Below are 15,000 nucleotides of genomic sequence, written 5' to 3' on the forward strand. Positions count from 1 at the left end.
GACCGACTTGGCCACACGGAGCGCCTTTGCACAGGCGTGCTCGACGTGTGGTCGCCAGGACAGATGTTCGTCGACGATGATCCCGAGGTACTTGACCGTCTTCGCAGATCGCAACTGCGTGCCCAAGACGTCAATGGCGTATCCCTCGGGGTCGGTCCGCATGGTGGAAATCATCACGGCCTCGGTCTTCGCAGGCGCCAACTCGAGCCGATGCGTCGTCATCCAGCTGCTGATGGTGTTCACTGCTGCGGTGGCCAGCTGGGAGGTTTGCTGTGGAGTGGTTCCGGGTATCAGCAGCGCAAGGTCGTCGGCATAGCCAACAACCTCCACTCCATCCGGCAGCTCTAGACCCAGTACGCCGTCGTACATGACGTTCCACAGAGTGGGGCCCAAAATGGACCCCTGTGGGACGCCAGCAGATAGGCTCCGCGTAACTGGGCCATCGTCGGTGTCGTAGATGAGCTGCCTGTCCTCGAACCAGTTGGCCAATATCGCTCGAAGCTGAGGAGGGACTTCCTTCTGCTGAAGGGCTGCTGCTGTTGCCGACCAGCTTGATGTGTTGAACGCGTTTCTTACATCCAAAGAAACCACCATCAAGCATCGTTTGTCGCGGTTGTTCGTCCGGTGAAACTGCATGGCGCGTTGCCCAGCCTGCACAACGCGCTGAACCGCCATGATCGTGGATCTTCCTCTCCGGAACCCATACTGGACTGGGGAGAGCCGTGGAGCGTCGGGGTTCTCCAGGTGGACATGGAGCCGGTCCAATAGCAGCTTTTCAAGAATTTTCCCCGGACCGTCGATCATGCCAAGAGGCCTGACCGAGGAGGATTCACCAGGCGGCTTTCCCGGCTTAGGCAGCAAGACAAGGCGCTGTCTCTTCCAAGCCGCGGGAAATATACCCCGATCAAGACACTCTTGGTAAACTCTTCGGAAAACTGCGGGATGTTCTCGAATGGCGGTGCGTAGGACTGCGTTCGGGATGCCGTCTAATCCCGGCGCCTTTCGAGTTGCGAGATTCCCCGCAATGGTAAGCAGTTCTTCCTCTGCTATTGGTCGGATGTTGTTGGTAGTACTGCTGCTTTCCTCAGGCCATCGGAAGGGCGGATGTTGTGGGAAGAGGTCGTCAACAATCCTCTTCAGCACTACCGGATCTGTTTCAGGCGGGGCACGACTGCCTTGTAGACGCGCTTTCAAGATCTTATATAGATCGCCAAACAGGTGGTCGTTGGCTTGCGCGATCAGATCTGCCATGACCTTCTCTTTGCTGCGTCGTATTGCTCGAGTAAGAGCCTTCCTTGCCTCCAGCTTTCTTTCGGCGGCTGCGGCTCTCTCATCCGGATTTCTCCGACTGAGGGCGTACTCGCTAGCGGCCTGGAGAGCATCGCGCAGCGCTGCGATCTCTGCTGTCCACCAGTAAAGCTGAGGCCGGATGTTGTACGACGGGGCTCGTACTCGCTGCATTACCTCGTCGCAAGCTCTGGATAGTAGGGCAACAAGTTGTTCCGGTGATGTGGCGGCTTCAGGGAACCGGACTGCGTCCAACGCGATCTTGAATGGCTCGACCTGAAATTGCCGAGACTTCCACATCTTGCCTGCACGTCTCGGAACTGCTTGCTGACGAGATCTTGACGGCTGCTGATGGTTTCGCCTGCTGGTACTGCTGCTGTTGTTGCCATTAGGTCCAACAGTGAACCTAATGTAACGATGATCACTGGCCGACGCATTATCTAGCACTCTCCAATCTTGTTGCGCTAGCGAAGGAGTTGAAAAAGTGACGTCAACGATGCTCTCGCTGGCCACTCCGTTGCCCACAAACGTTGGCCTACGTCCACGGTTTAGCAACTCAAGCTCTAATAGAGCGGTGGTCGTTGCAAGTTCAACGCCTCTTTCCTTCGTCCTGGCGCTACCCCAATCCTCATGCCAGGCATTAAAGTCACCCGCCAAGACGACATGCGGATGAGCTCTGGCTTCGATGTAGACAGCATCGAGGAAAGCGGCAAACTCCTCGACGGTGAGGGTTGGGGAGGCATAGCAGCTGATGAAAACGATACCGCCCACTTCCGCCGCAACCAATCCCGGAACTTGGCTGCTAAACAGGCGTTGAATGGGGCGCATTCCGGCAGCGATGATGGCTGCTTTGCCGGACACATCAACCGCCCATCTACCGTCATTGGCTGGACAGCGGTAGATTTCTGATGCGATGATGACGTCCACTCTCTCCTCTCGCGCGAACTGCAGCATCAGATCTTGAGCCGTCCTACTCCTGGACGCATTCAGCTGCAGGACCTTCAGCGTCGTTGGAGCGGTTGTAGCTGCTGTTCGCGTTGCTGCTGATGTCGTCAGGGTTGTATCAGCCATTCAGTACACCGGCACACCGTGGAGACCCGATGACGTGGGTACCGCCGCAAATGATGCACTTTGGAGTAGCTGTGCAGGTCTTAGCCCGATGGCCTGCGATGCCGCATTTCAGACAGATGGTCTGCCTGTCAACCCCCTTACAGTTGGGCGCTATGTGCCCCCGCTCCAAGCAGTGGAAGCACCGCCTTGCTGCTGCACCCTGCGGCTCCAACTCCTGCAGTCGACACCGAGTGTTGCCGATGTAGACGTGCGTACCGTCCAAACGTTGGGCCACTTGACGCGGGATCTTCACGCGTGCACGCTGAGTGCCCTCCTGACGACGCCACTGGTCGACTGCGTCCTCGGTGATGGTGGTGCCTGCTGCTGACGATAGCGCAGCCGCTGTGTCAGCCGAAGTGGCCAGCATATCAATATCTGATATGAGCAGCTGACTCATATCGCAGATAACGCGAACACTCGCCTTTTCGCCAAGAACACGTTCGATCTCTGCCTTTAAGCCCATGCCATCAGCACCGGGTCGCAGGTAAAGCGAGAGTACCTGCTCGTCGACTCGCCGAGCCCGCAGAACGTCCTTGTCGACCGTCGTATTCTTGCGGATGGCGCTGTACATCTCAAGATATGTGGAACCATTCGCAGCCGTAACGCGAACGATGTCAGCGCGTGGTTTCGGACGACTTGCTGGTGGGTTAACCACCGCTGGGCGCTGCTGCTGTTGTGCGTACTGCTGCTGTTGCTGCTGGATAGAACGCCGCTTCAGTACCGTCGAAAACAGCTCATCAGGGTGTGCTGTAGCGTTGGCGGACACCAAAGCCGAACGCTGAGACGGTTGTTGCTGTTGCTGGTGTTGTTGCAACTGCTGCACACGCTGCTGCTGCTGCGACGGCTGTACACGCTGTTGCTGCTGCACGCGCTGCTGCTGCTGCGACGGCTGCACTCGCTGCTGTTGCTGTGGGCGTTGATGTGGCTGCTGCCACTGCTGCCGCTGCTGCTGTTGTTGCGGAAGCTGCTGTATCTGCTGTTGCCGCTGCTGATGCTGTGAACGCTGCTGCTGTTGCTGCTGTTGCCGCTGCTGATGCTGTGAACGCTGCTGCTGTTGCTGCTGTTGCCGCTGCTGATGCTGTAAACGCTGCTGCTGCTGCTGCTGCTGCTGCTGGCCCATTGCCGACACTGCGACCGTCCGTCGCTGCGGCTGTGGCTGGCTACGCTGCTGCTGCTGCTTCTGCTGCTGCTGTTGCTGCGACTGCTGCTGCTGCTGCTGAATCTGCTGTTTGCGGAGTTTGCGCTTCTCCCTCAGCTTCAGCCAACCGCTACGCTTGCGCGCTTGCTTTGGCGCAGTGATGGAAGATTCTTTCAGCTCCTGCTCATGCATTGTAAGCACCGCTCGTGTACCCTGACGGTACAGCTCCAGCTCCTGCTCCGACAAAGCAAGCTGCTTCGTCAACCGAGCTATCGTCGCCTGCAATGCATCATTTTGCGCATCCCGTTTGCGCAGCCGTTCAAGCAGCTCTTCCCTGGAAGGTTCATCAACGGCAACTGCAGGTGGCGAAGCAGACGGGACGGTTTTCTGCTGCTCCGTGGATAAGTCCACCCGCTCCAGACGCACCACGGGAACAAGCCCTGATGCTTGTGTTGCATCAACGATAGTGCTGTTGAACTCATCGTCATCGTCGCTCGATGAAATGTTCAGGGTCATGTCCCCATCCAAAATCGGCTCAGAGCGTTCCGGATGTGCTTGAGCTGGAGTGCGGTTCAAGACGCTGCCATCAGTAGAAGAGGCAACAGACGAAGCCCTGGTCCTCGGCCTCAAAACTCTACGCTCTCCCGATGGGGGTTGGGCGTTACCGCCCCCCCCGGACGACATGGTCGGTCAACACGCTATAAGACGGATATGCTGTACAACAAAATAAAGCAACCCGTACTTACCGATGCAGGATGGGTGACGCTGTTGTCCGACTCACTGGTTTTTCCGTTGAAATGGCTCGTACTTCACCACTGGACGCGCCTCCTTAGCGCGATTTGAACGCAGTGCTGCACGGCCAAAACGGTCCAAAACTGTGTCCACAATACACAATTTTCTTAAAAACTTGCATGCAAGTTTTGACGAAAAACTTTTATCACTGTGGCAGCCCGCACTTGCCACCACTGAACGCGTCTCGTCAGCGCGATTCCAACGCAGTGCTGCACGCCCGGATCGGTCCAAAATTGAGCCCACAATGCACGAATGTCTACACCTTGTATGCAAGTTTTCCACGGAAAAACTTTTTCCTCTGTGGCAGCCCGCACTTGCCACCACTAAACGCGTCTCTTCAGCGCGATTCCAACGAGGTGCCGGAAGTTCAAATCGGCCCAAAACTGCGCCCACGGTGCAAGATTTTGCATAACTTGCATACAAGTTTTTCACAACATACACTTTTCCCCTAATTTTCCGGAAATCACTCAACCGATTTGCACTATTACACTTTCCCCAGATGCGTCTCTCAATTTCCCGTCGTTTGAGGGGTCAACCACCCAAATCGGACCATAAATGCCGGTGCTATGGCCGATTTTCCGATCCCTAAGCCGGTCCCAGAAAACTTGCATGCAACTTGCATGCAAGTCGCAAAAAGTTTTTTAACGATAACTCGGCCGTCCGTGGTTCGAACCTGGCACCCGGCGGCTCGTTGGATGCGTCTCGGCCAGACGCGTCGATGGGGGGGTCCAGCCACCCCCTCCGACCACCCACTTGGGAGGTATTCCCAAAAAACTGGTTTTTCGGGTCTGGGTGGGGGGGTATGGGAATTGGGGGGGTGGGGTGGGGTTTTCCGGACTCCCCACCTCGAGACGAATCGATGGAGGGGTCGCAAGTCCGGATCGGTGGACTTTCCACCCGGGCCGCGAAAAGCCGGTCAGAGGCCCTGCCGGGAACTCTAAGAAGCCAGGGCGGAAACAACCCGTCCGAACACCGGGTGCTCCGCAATGGGGTGTTCCGTCCGGAAGATTTTTGAATCTAACGGTTTTTCACAACTTCCAACGATATTTTCGCTCAGGGGGGGCAAAAAGCCGCCATTTTGAGAAGACGAAAAAACGACGTCCTTTTTGCACCGAAAATTCCGACACTTATAACTCCGCGAGTTTTCCACCGATTCAGTTCAAACTTGCACAACACACTCTTCTTCACAAGGCGCACATTTCATTATATGGCAGCTCACTCGTGCGAATTACAGTTTCCGAGTTATTCACTGCACAAATTCAACACTTCAAATGGCCACCATTTCCGGTACTCCATCATTTCCGGCTTTTCAAGCGCACCAAAAGTTGCGCCCCATCAGCGCGCTTCTTTTGCTATGTCACTTATAAACATCCGAGCACAAACACACAAGTTATTCACGAAAACAGGATCACGCGAAAAACTCCCCCATTTTCCGGAATTTTCCGATGAAATTCGGGGGGGAGGCTCACGATGGAAATCGGAGGCCGGACACAAAAATCCAGCAACCTCACTTCACTTTTTCACGAGATTTCACGCAAAAACTATTTTCCACACGGAGCTGCACGGAGGCACGTCTATTCGCTTCGGCTGCCGAACACACACACAGGGATAACTGGCTTGTGGTCGCCAAGCGTTCATAGCGACGTGACTTTTTGATCCTTCGATGTCGGCTCTTCCTATCATTGTGAAGCAAAATTCCCCAAGCGTAGGATTGTTCACCCTTTCAAGGGAACGTGAGCTGGGTTTAGACCGTCGTGAGACAGGTTAGTTTTACCCTACTGGTGTGTGCTAATACGTGCTATCGTAACGGAACTCCTGTGCAGTACGAGAGGAACCACAGGTACGGACCACTGGCTCAATACTAGTTCGACCGGACTTTGGTATGACGCTACGTCCGCTGGATTATGCCTGAACGCCTCTAAGGTCGTAACCAATCCGAGCTGATAGCGCTTCAAAACCTAATGGGCAATCGGAAGCTAGCGGGCCTAACAACCCTCCGAGATCCGCTGGAACTGCCTCTGCAGCCTGGCGCCTCATCCCCGCTTCATAGACTGGGCCGCATCGCGCGGGGTCGCACTGCACGTGTTAGTACCTGACCATAGGGAACGCCGGTGGCCGCCGACCTCGCCGACCGTGGACTTGACTAGTTTCGATGCCCACCGACCGCCCGCAAACGACGGGACTTCAGGCTAGGAGTTTCAAGTTGTAGAGATGCGTTCGCATCGATCCTCTCAGGCGACCTACGCCTGGTGGTGTTATGGTGGACGCAAGGCACGTCCTGGCCCGGTAGTATGTACAAGAAAATGTACAAGTCCGGGAATACGGGGTGCATCGTATGTAACGTTCGATGTACATATAAAGCCTGGTAGGTGTTGGGATTATATCTGCAACACGGGCATTATCGAAAGATGGTTAAGTGGAGTCACCCAATGGGTGCCGTGCGTTATAAGGTACGTAATGCACAGTAGAGATACATTATCGGGAGGTGGAACCCGAAAAATGTACAAGTCCGGGAATACGGGGTGCATCGTATGTAACGTTCGATGTACATATAAAGCCTGGAAGGTGTTGGGATTATATCTGCAACACGGGCATTATCGAAAGATGGTTAAGTGGAGTCACCCAATGGGTGCCGTGCGTTATCAGGTACGTAATGCACAGTAGAGATACATTGTCGGGAGGTGGAACCCGAAAAATGTACAAGTCCGGGAATACGGGGTGCATCGTATGTAACGTTCGATGTACATATAAAGCCTGGTAGGTGTTGGGATTATATCTGCAACACGGGCATTATCGAAAGATGGTTAAGTGGAGTCACCCAATGGGTGCCGTGCGTTATAAGGTACGTAATGCACAGTAGAGATACATTGTCGGGAGGTGGAACCCGCAAAATGTACAAGTCCGGGAATACGGGGTACATCGTATGTAACGTTCGATGTACATATAAAGCCTGGTAGGTGTTGGGATTATATCTGCAACACGGGCATTATCGAAAGATGGTTAAGTGGAGTCACCCAATGGGTGCCGTGCGTTATAAGGTACGTAATGCACAGTAGAGATACATTGTCGGGAGGTGGAACCCGCAAAATGTACAAGTCCGGGAATACGGGGTGCATCGTATGTAACGTTCGATGTACATATAAAGCCTGGTAGGTGTTGGGATTATATCTGCAACACGGGCATTATCGAAAGATGGTTAAGTGGAGTCACCCAATGGGTGCCGTGCGTTATAAGGTACGTAATGCACAGTAGAGATACATTGTCGGGAGGTGGAACCCGAAAAATGTACAAGTCCGGGAATACGGGGTGCATCGTATGTAACGTTCGATGTACATATAAAGCCTGGTAGGTGTTGGGATTATATCTGCAACACGGGCATTATCGAAAGATGGTTAAGTGGAGTCACCCAATGGGTGCCGTGCGTTATCAGGTACGTAATGCACAGTAGAGATACATTGTCGGGAGGTGGAACCCGAAAAATGTACAAGTCCGGGAATACGGGGTGCATCGTATGTAACGTTCGATGTACATATAAAGCCTGGAAGGTGTTGGGATTATATCTGCAACACGGGCATTATCGAAAGATGGTTAAGTGGAGTCACCCAATGGGTGCCGTGCGTTATCAGGTACGTAATGCACAGTAGAGATACATTATCGGGAGGTGGAACCCGAAAATGTACAAGTCAGGGAATACGGGGTGCATCGTATGTAACGTTCGATGTACATATAAAGCCTGGTAGGTGTTGGGATTATATCTGCAACACGGGCATTATCGAAAGATGGTTAAGTGGAGTCACCCAATGGGTGCCGTGCGTTATAAGGTACGTAATGCACAGTAGAGATACATTGTCGGGAGGTGGAACCCGAAAAATGTACAAGTCCGGGAATACGGGGTGCATCGTATGTAACGTTCGATGTACATATAAAGCCTGGTAGGTGTTGGGATTATATCTGCAACACGGGCATTATCGAAAGATGGTTAAGTGGAGTCACCCAATGGGTGCCGTGCGTTATAAGGTACGTAATGCACAGTAGAGATACATTGTCGGGAGGTGGAACCCGAAAAATGTACAAGTCCGGGAATACGGGGTGCATCGTATGTAACGTTCGATGTACATATAAAGCCTGGTAGGTGTTGGGATTATATCTGCAACACGGGCATTATCGAAAGATGGTTAAGTGGAGTCACCCAATGGGTGCCGTGCGTTATCAGGTACGTAATGCACAGTAGAGATACATTGTCGGGAGGTGGAACCCGAAAAATGTACAAGTCCGGGAATACGGGGTGCATCGTATGTAACGTTCGATGTACATATAAAGCCTGGAAGGTGTTGGGATTATATCTGCAACACGGGCATTATCGAAAGATGGTTAAGTGGAGTCACCCAATGGGTGCCGTGCGTTATCAGGTACGTAATGCACAGTAGAGATACATTATCGGGAGGTGGAACCCGAAAATGTACAAGTCAGGGAATACGGGGTGCATCGTATGTAACGTTCGATGTACATATAAAGCCTGGTAGGTGTTGGGATTATATCTGCAACACGGGCATTATCGAAAGATGGTTAAGTGGAGTCACCCAATGGGTGCCGTGCGTTATCAGGTACGTAATGCACAGTAGAGATACATTGTCGGGAGGTGGAACCCGAAAAATGTACAAGTCCGGGAATACGGGGTGCATCGTATGTAACGTTCGATGTACTTTTAAAGCCTGGTAGGTGTTGGGATTATATCTGCAACACGGGCATTATCGAAAGATGGTTAAGTGGAGTCACCCAAAGGGTGCCGTGCGTTATAAGGTACGTAATGCACAGTAGAGATACATTGTCGGGAGGTGGAACCCGAAAAATGTACAAGTCCGGGAATACGGAAAAGTTCCCCATGAAAGGCTGGGGATACAATTATTGATACAAATAATGTGCCTAAGGGTACATTTATTTTTCTAAGTCCCAGAAATCCGTCACTGAACATCACGACTTACGAAGACATGTTCCCCCGGTCCTCCCATATACGGCACCGGGACAAGTATGAAGAATGAAAATCATGTGTGTATGAAACATATAATGTGCCTGAGAGCACATTTTTTTTCTAAGTCCCAGAAATCCGTCACTGAACATCACGACTTACAAACACATCTTCCCCCGGTCCTCCCATATACGGCACGGGGACAAGTATGAAGAATGAAAATCATGTGTGTATGGAACATATAATGTGCCTGAGAGCACATTTTTTTTCTAAGTCCCAGAAATCCGTCACTGAACATCACGACTTACGAAGACATGTTCCCCCGGTCCTCCCATATACGGCACCGGGACAAGTATGAAGTATGAAAATTTTTGGTCACAGCGTGAAATCCCTCTAATGATCATGAAAATAGCATCGGATCACTTATCTGACCATAAAAAGTGAACCAAAACCCTATTTGGACAAACTTTTTGGTCCTATGAAAAATTCACTTTTCATATATGTCATGGTCGAAAATTTTCTAAGTCCCAAAAAATCACTTATTCTCGAATATCTCGAAAACTACGTATCGGACAGGGGTCAACCAAGGTGTTTTAGAAAGGTCTTTACAAGCTCTATTTAATGAGCCATAGCGACTTTCAAGTGATTTTTTGACACTTTTTCGCATATCGGCATCCTTGGTTCCCATACTGGCCATAGGCCATAGGGCACCGAACGGCCAACTTTTGGTCCGGGGGTGAAATTTTTTTTTCACGAGATTTTGATGAAAATGGCTTCGGAACGCGTTTCTAATAATGAAAAGTGAAACCAAACAGTATTTGCGAAGAAAAAATTGTCCTATGAAAAAATCACTTTTTCTTAGGGTACGGGTCAAAAATTTTCTAAGTCCCAAAAAATCACATGTTCTCGAATATCTCGAAAACTACGTATCGGACAGGGGTCAACCAAGGTGTTTTAGAAAGGTCTTTACAAGCTCTATTTAATGAGCCATAGCGACTTTCAAGTGATTTTTTGACACTTTTTCGCATATCGGCATCCTTGGTTCCCATACTGGCCATAGGCCATAGGGCACCGAACGGCCAACTTTTGGTCCGGGGGTGAAATTTTTTTTTCACGAGATTTTGATGAAAATGGCTTCGGAACGCGTTTCTAATAATGAAAAGTGAAACCAAACAGTATTTGCGAAGAAAAAATTGTCCTATGAAAAAATCACTTTTTCTTAGGGTACGGGTCAAAAATTTTCTAAGTCCCAAAAAATCACATGTTCTCGAATATCTCGAAAACTACGTATCGGACAGGGGTCAACCAAGGTGTTTTAGAAAGGTCTTTACAAGCTCTATTTAATGAGCCATAGCGACTTTCAAGTGATTTTTTGACACTTTTTCGCATATCGGCATCCTTGGTTCCCATACTGGCCATAGGCCATAGGGCACCGAACGGCCAACTTTTGGTCCGGGGGTGAAATTTTTTTTTCACGAGATTTTGATGAAAATGGCTTCGGAACGCGTTTCTAATAATGAAAAGTGAAACCAAACAGTATTTGCGAAGAAAAAATTGTCCTATGAAAAAATCACTTTTTCTTAGGGTACGGGTCAAAAATTTTCTAAGTCCCAAAAAATCACATGTTCTCGAATATCTCGAAAACTACGTATCGGACAGGGGTCAACCAAGGTGTTTTAGAAAGGTCTTTACAAGCTCTATTTAATGAGCCATAGCGACTTTCAAGTGATTTTTTGACACTTTTTCGCATATCGGCATCCTTGGTTCCCATACTGGCCATAGGTCATAGGGCACCGAACGGCCAACTTCTGGTCCGGGGGTGAAATTTTTTTTCACGAGATTTTGATGAAAATGGCTTCGGAACGCGTTTCTAATAATGAAAAGTGAAACCAAACAGTATTTGCGAAGAAAAAATTGTCCTATGAAAAAATCACTTTTTCTTAGGGTACGGGTCAAAAATTTTCTAAGTCCCAAAAAATCACATGTTCTCGAATATCTCGAAAACTACGTATCGGACAGGGGTCAACCAAGGTGTTTTAGAAAGGTCTTTACAAGCTCTATTTAATGAGCCATAGCGACTTTCAAGTGATTTTTTGACACTTTTTCGCATATCGGCATCCTTGGTTCCCATACTGGCCATAGGCCATAGGGCACCGAACGGCCAACTTTTGGTCCGGGGGTGAAATTTTTTTTTCACGAGATTTTGATGAAAATGGCTTCGGAACGCGTTTCTAATAATGAAAAGTGAAACCAAACAGTATTTGCGAAGAAAAAATTGTCCTATGAAAAAATCACTTTTTCTTAGGGTACGAGTCAAAAATTTTCTAAGTCCCAAAAAATCACTTATTCTCGAATATCTCGAAAACTACGTATCGGACAGGGGTCAACCAAGGTGTTTTAGAAAGGTCTTTACAAGCTCTATTTAATGAGCCATAGCGACTTTCAAGTGATTTTTTGACACTTTTTCGCATATCGGCATCCTTGGTTCCCATACTGGCCATAGGCCATAGGGCACCGAACGGCCAACTTTTGGTCCGGGGGTGAAATTTTTTTTTCACGAGATTTTGATGAAAATGGCTTCGGAACGCGTTTCTAATAATGAAAAGTGAAACCAAACAGTATTTGCGAAGAAAAAATTGTCCTATGAAAAAATCACTTTTTCTTAGGGTACGGGTCAAAAATTTTCTAAGTCCCAAAAAATCACATTTTCTCGAATATCTCGAAAACTACTTATCGGACAGGGGTCAACCAAGGTGTTTTAGAAAGGTCTTTACAAGCTCTATTTAATGAGCCATAGCGACTTTCAAGTGATTTTTTGACACTTTTTCGCATATCGGCATCCTTGGTTCCCATACTGGCCATAGGCCATAGGGCACCGAACGGCCAACTTTTGGTCCGGGGGTGAAATTTTTTTTTCACGAGATTTTGATGAAAATGGCTTCGGAACGCGTTTCTAATAATGAAAAGTGAAACCAAACAGTATTTGCGAAGAAAAAATTGTCCTATGAAAAAATCACTTTTTCTTAGGGTACGGGTCAAAAATTTTCTAAGTCCCAAAAAATCACATTTTCTCGAATATCTCGAAAACTACTTATCGGACAGGGGTCAACCAAGGTGTTTTAGAAAGGTCTTTACAAGCTCTATTTAATGAGCCATAGCGACTTTCAAGTGATTTTTTGACACTTTTTCGCATATCGGCATCCTTGGTTCCCATACTGGCCATAGGCCATAGGGCACCGAACGGCCAACTTTTGGTCCGGGGGTGAAATTTTTTTTTCACGAGATTTTGATGAAAATGGCTTCGGAACGCGTTTCTAATAATGAAAAGTGAAACCAAACAGTATTTGCGAAGAAAAAATTGTCCTATGAAAAAATCACTTTTTCTTAGGGTACGGGTCAAAAATTTTCTAAGTCCCAAAAAATCACATTTTCTCGAATATCTCGAAAACTACTTATCGGACAGGGGTCAACCAAGGTGTTTTAGAAAGGTCTCAACAAGCTCTAAATAATGGGCCATAGCGACTTTTTAGTGATTTTTTGACAAATTTTGTCATATCGGCATCCCGAGTTCCCATACTGGCCATAGGCCATGGGGCCCCGAACGAAAAAATTTTGGTCCGAGGGTCAAAATTTTTTTTCTCATAAATTTGTTCAAAACGCCGTCGGAACGCGCCTTAGATCATGAAAAGTGAAAAGAAACAGTATTTTGCAAAAGTTGGGGTGGCCTATGACTTACATGGCCACGTCCTAGGTCCGAGTTCCCGAGGTCGTGTTCTTCAGTGGCGGAAAAAAATGGCCACTTGTGGGAGATGCAAAATGTTCATTTTGTATTATAGGGGACACACTATCGAAGCGAAAATTTCAGAAATGGCCTAAAACGTGAAGAAATGATGGGGTATGTACGAAAAGAAGGTTTTTATGGTCAAACGGTGAAAATTTTTTTTTTATGAAAAATTTTGGTCTCCCACCGTTCATGAATTTCTAGGACCAAAAATCGAAAAATTTGAAAACTTCACGATCGAAAGGGAAACGCATATGTGGTGTTCCTAGGTGTGTACGGTGTACGAAAAACGGGTTCACGATGAGATATCAGGCAAATAAGTGGACCTAAAGTGAGTTATACGGGTAAGACGAGGTGTCCAAAGACCGAAATAGGGGTACCAACTGAGAACGAAATGAAGGTCCCCGAAGTCGCCATACAAGTTATAGGAGGTGTCCAAAGTACGAAAAGAGTTCCATATTCGGCTGTTCCTACTATATGGTTCCCTGATTGCTGCTCCAAGGAGTAGTGAGGAAGTGTCCAAAGGTCTGTTGGGGGTATCGAGGTGATACCCTCGACGGACAATATGCACGAAAAGTGGTTCGATGATCTATCCTGTAGGTCGTACGGCAGCCATACCCGGCTGGAAGTACCGCGGTAATTCCGCAATAAAACGTTCGCCAGACGAACAAACAAATTGAATTAGCTCATCGTAGTGTACGGAAACGAAACGAAAATGTAAGGTGATTAGGGATCCGGGAGCAATCTCGCGATCCCATGGTTCGGTGTAAGAAATGATACGAAGTGTTCATAAGTCTCCTCTGGAGGCAGAACCATCGTAGCAAAGTTCGGGAACCCAAGGGTCACAAAAACTCGTAGGACGATATCCACGAATAATCGGGGACTTGTGGGGACTACCGTGCCCTGACAAGTCAACTACACCTTAACTGGTGATGGTCGTCCTACGGGGACCTGCCGGGAACCCAAGGGTCACAAAAACTCGTAGGACGATATCCACGAATAATCGGGGACTTGTGGGGACTACCGTGCCCTGACAAGTCAACTACACCTTAACTGGTGATGGTCGTCCTACGGGGACCTGCCGGGAACCCAAGGGTCACAAAAACTCGTAGGACGATATCCACGAATAATCGGGGACTTGTGGGGACTACCGTGCCCTGACAAGTCAACTACACCTTAACTGGTGATGGTCGTCCTACGGGGACCTGCGGGGAACAAAAGGGTCACTAAAACTCGTAGGACAATATCTCCGAATAATCGGGGACTTGTGGGGACCACCGTGCCCTGACAAGTCAACTACACCTTAACTGGTGATGGTTGTCCTACGGGGACCTGCCGGGAACCCAAGGGTCACAAAAACTCGTAGGACGATATCCACGAATAATCGGGGACTTGTGGGGACTACCGTGCCCTGACAAGTCAACTACACCTTAACTGGTGATGGTCGTCCTACGGGGACCTGCGGGGAGCAAAAGGAGTCAGAAACAATCGTAGGACGATATCCACGAATAATCGGGGACTTGTGGGGACTACCGTGCCCTGACAAGTCAACTACACCTTAACTGGTGATGGTCGTCCTACGGGGACCTTCAGGGAGCCGCAGTAAGTCGCAGGTCGTATGCGAGCCTTGATTGGTCCTGTTGGGGGCGTGCGGGGTGTAATGCCTCGGTACGTCAAATGTTGGTGTACGATGTACATCGATAATCTGACATCCTCCTGAACAACCTTTGCTCGTGTGGTTATTGGCGCTGTGGAGTCGGTGTACTGCCGCAGGTCAATGAGAGTGGTCACAACAAAGATTGTGTCACCTGATGAACGTAGAAAGAGAGTCTGCGGGGACTGGTGCCCTGGTAGACAAAAAATATCGAACAAGCAATTGACGAAGACGAATTCTGGTTGATCCTACCAGTAATATACGCTTGTCTC

Source organism: Anopheles stephensi, unplaced genomic scaffold, assembly GCF_013141755.1.
Source record: "Anopheles stephensi strain Indian unplaced genomic scaffold, UCI_ANSTEP_V1.0 ucontig369, whole genome shotgun sequence".
Classification (NCBI taxonomy): domain Eukaryota; kingdom Metazoa; phylum Arthropoda; class Insecta; order Diptera; family Culicidae; genus Anopheles; species Anopheles stephensi.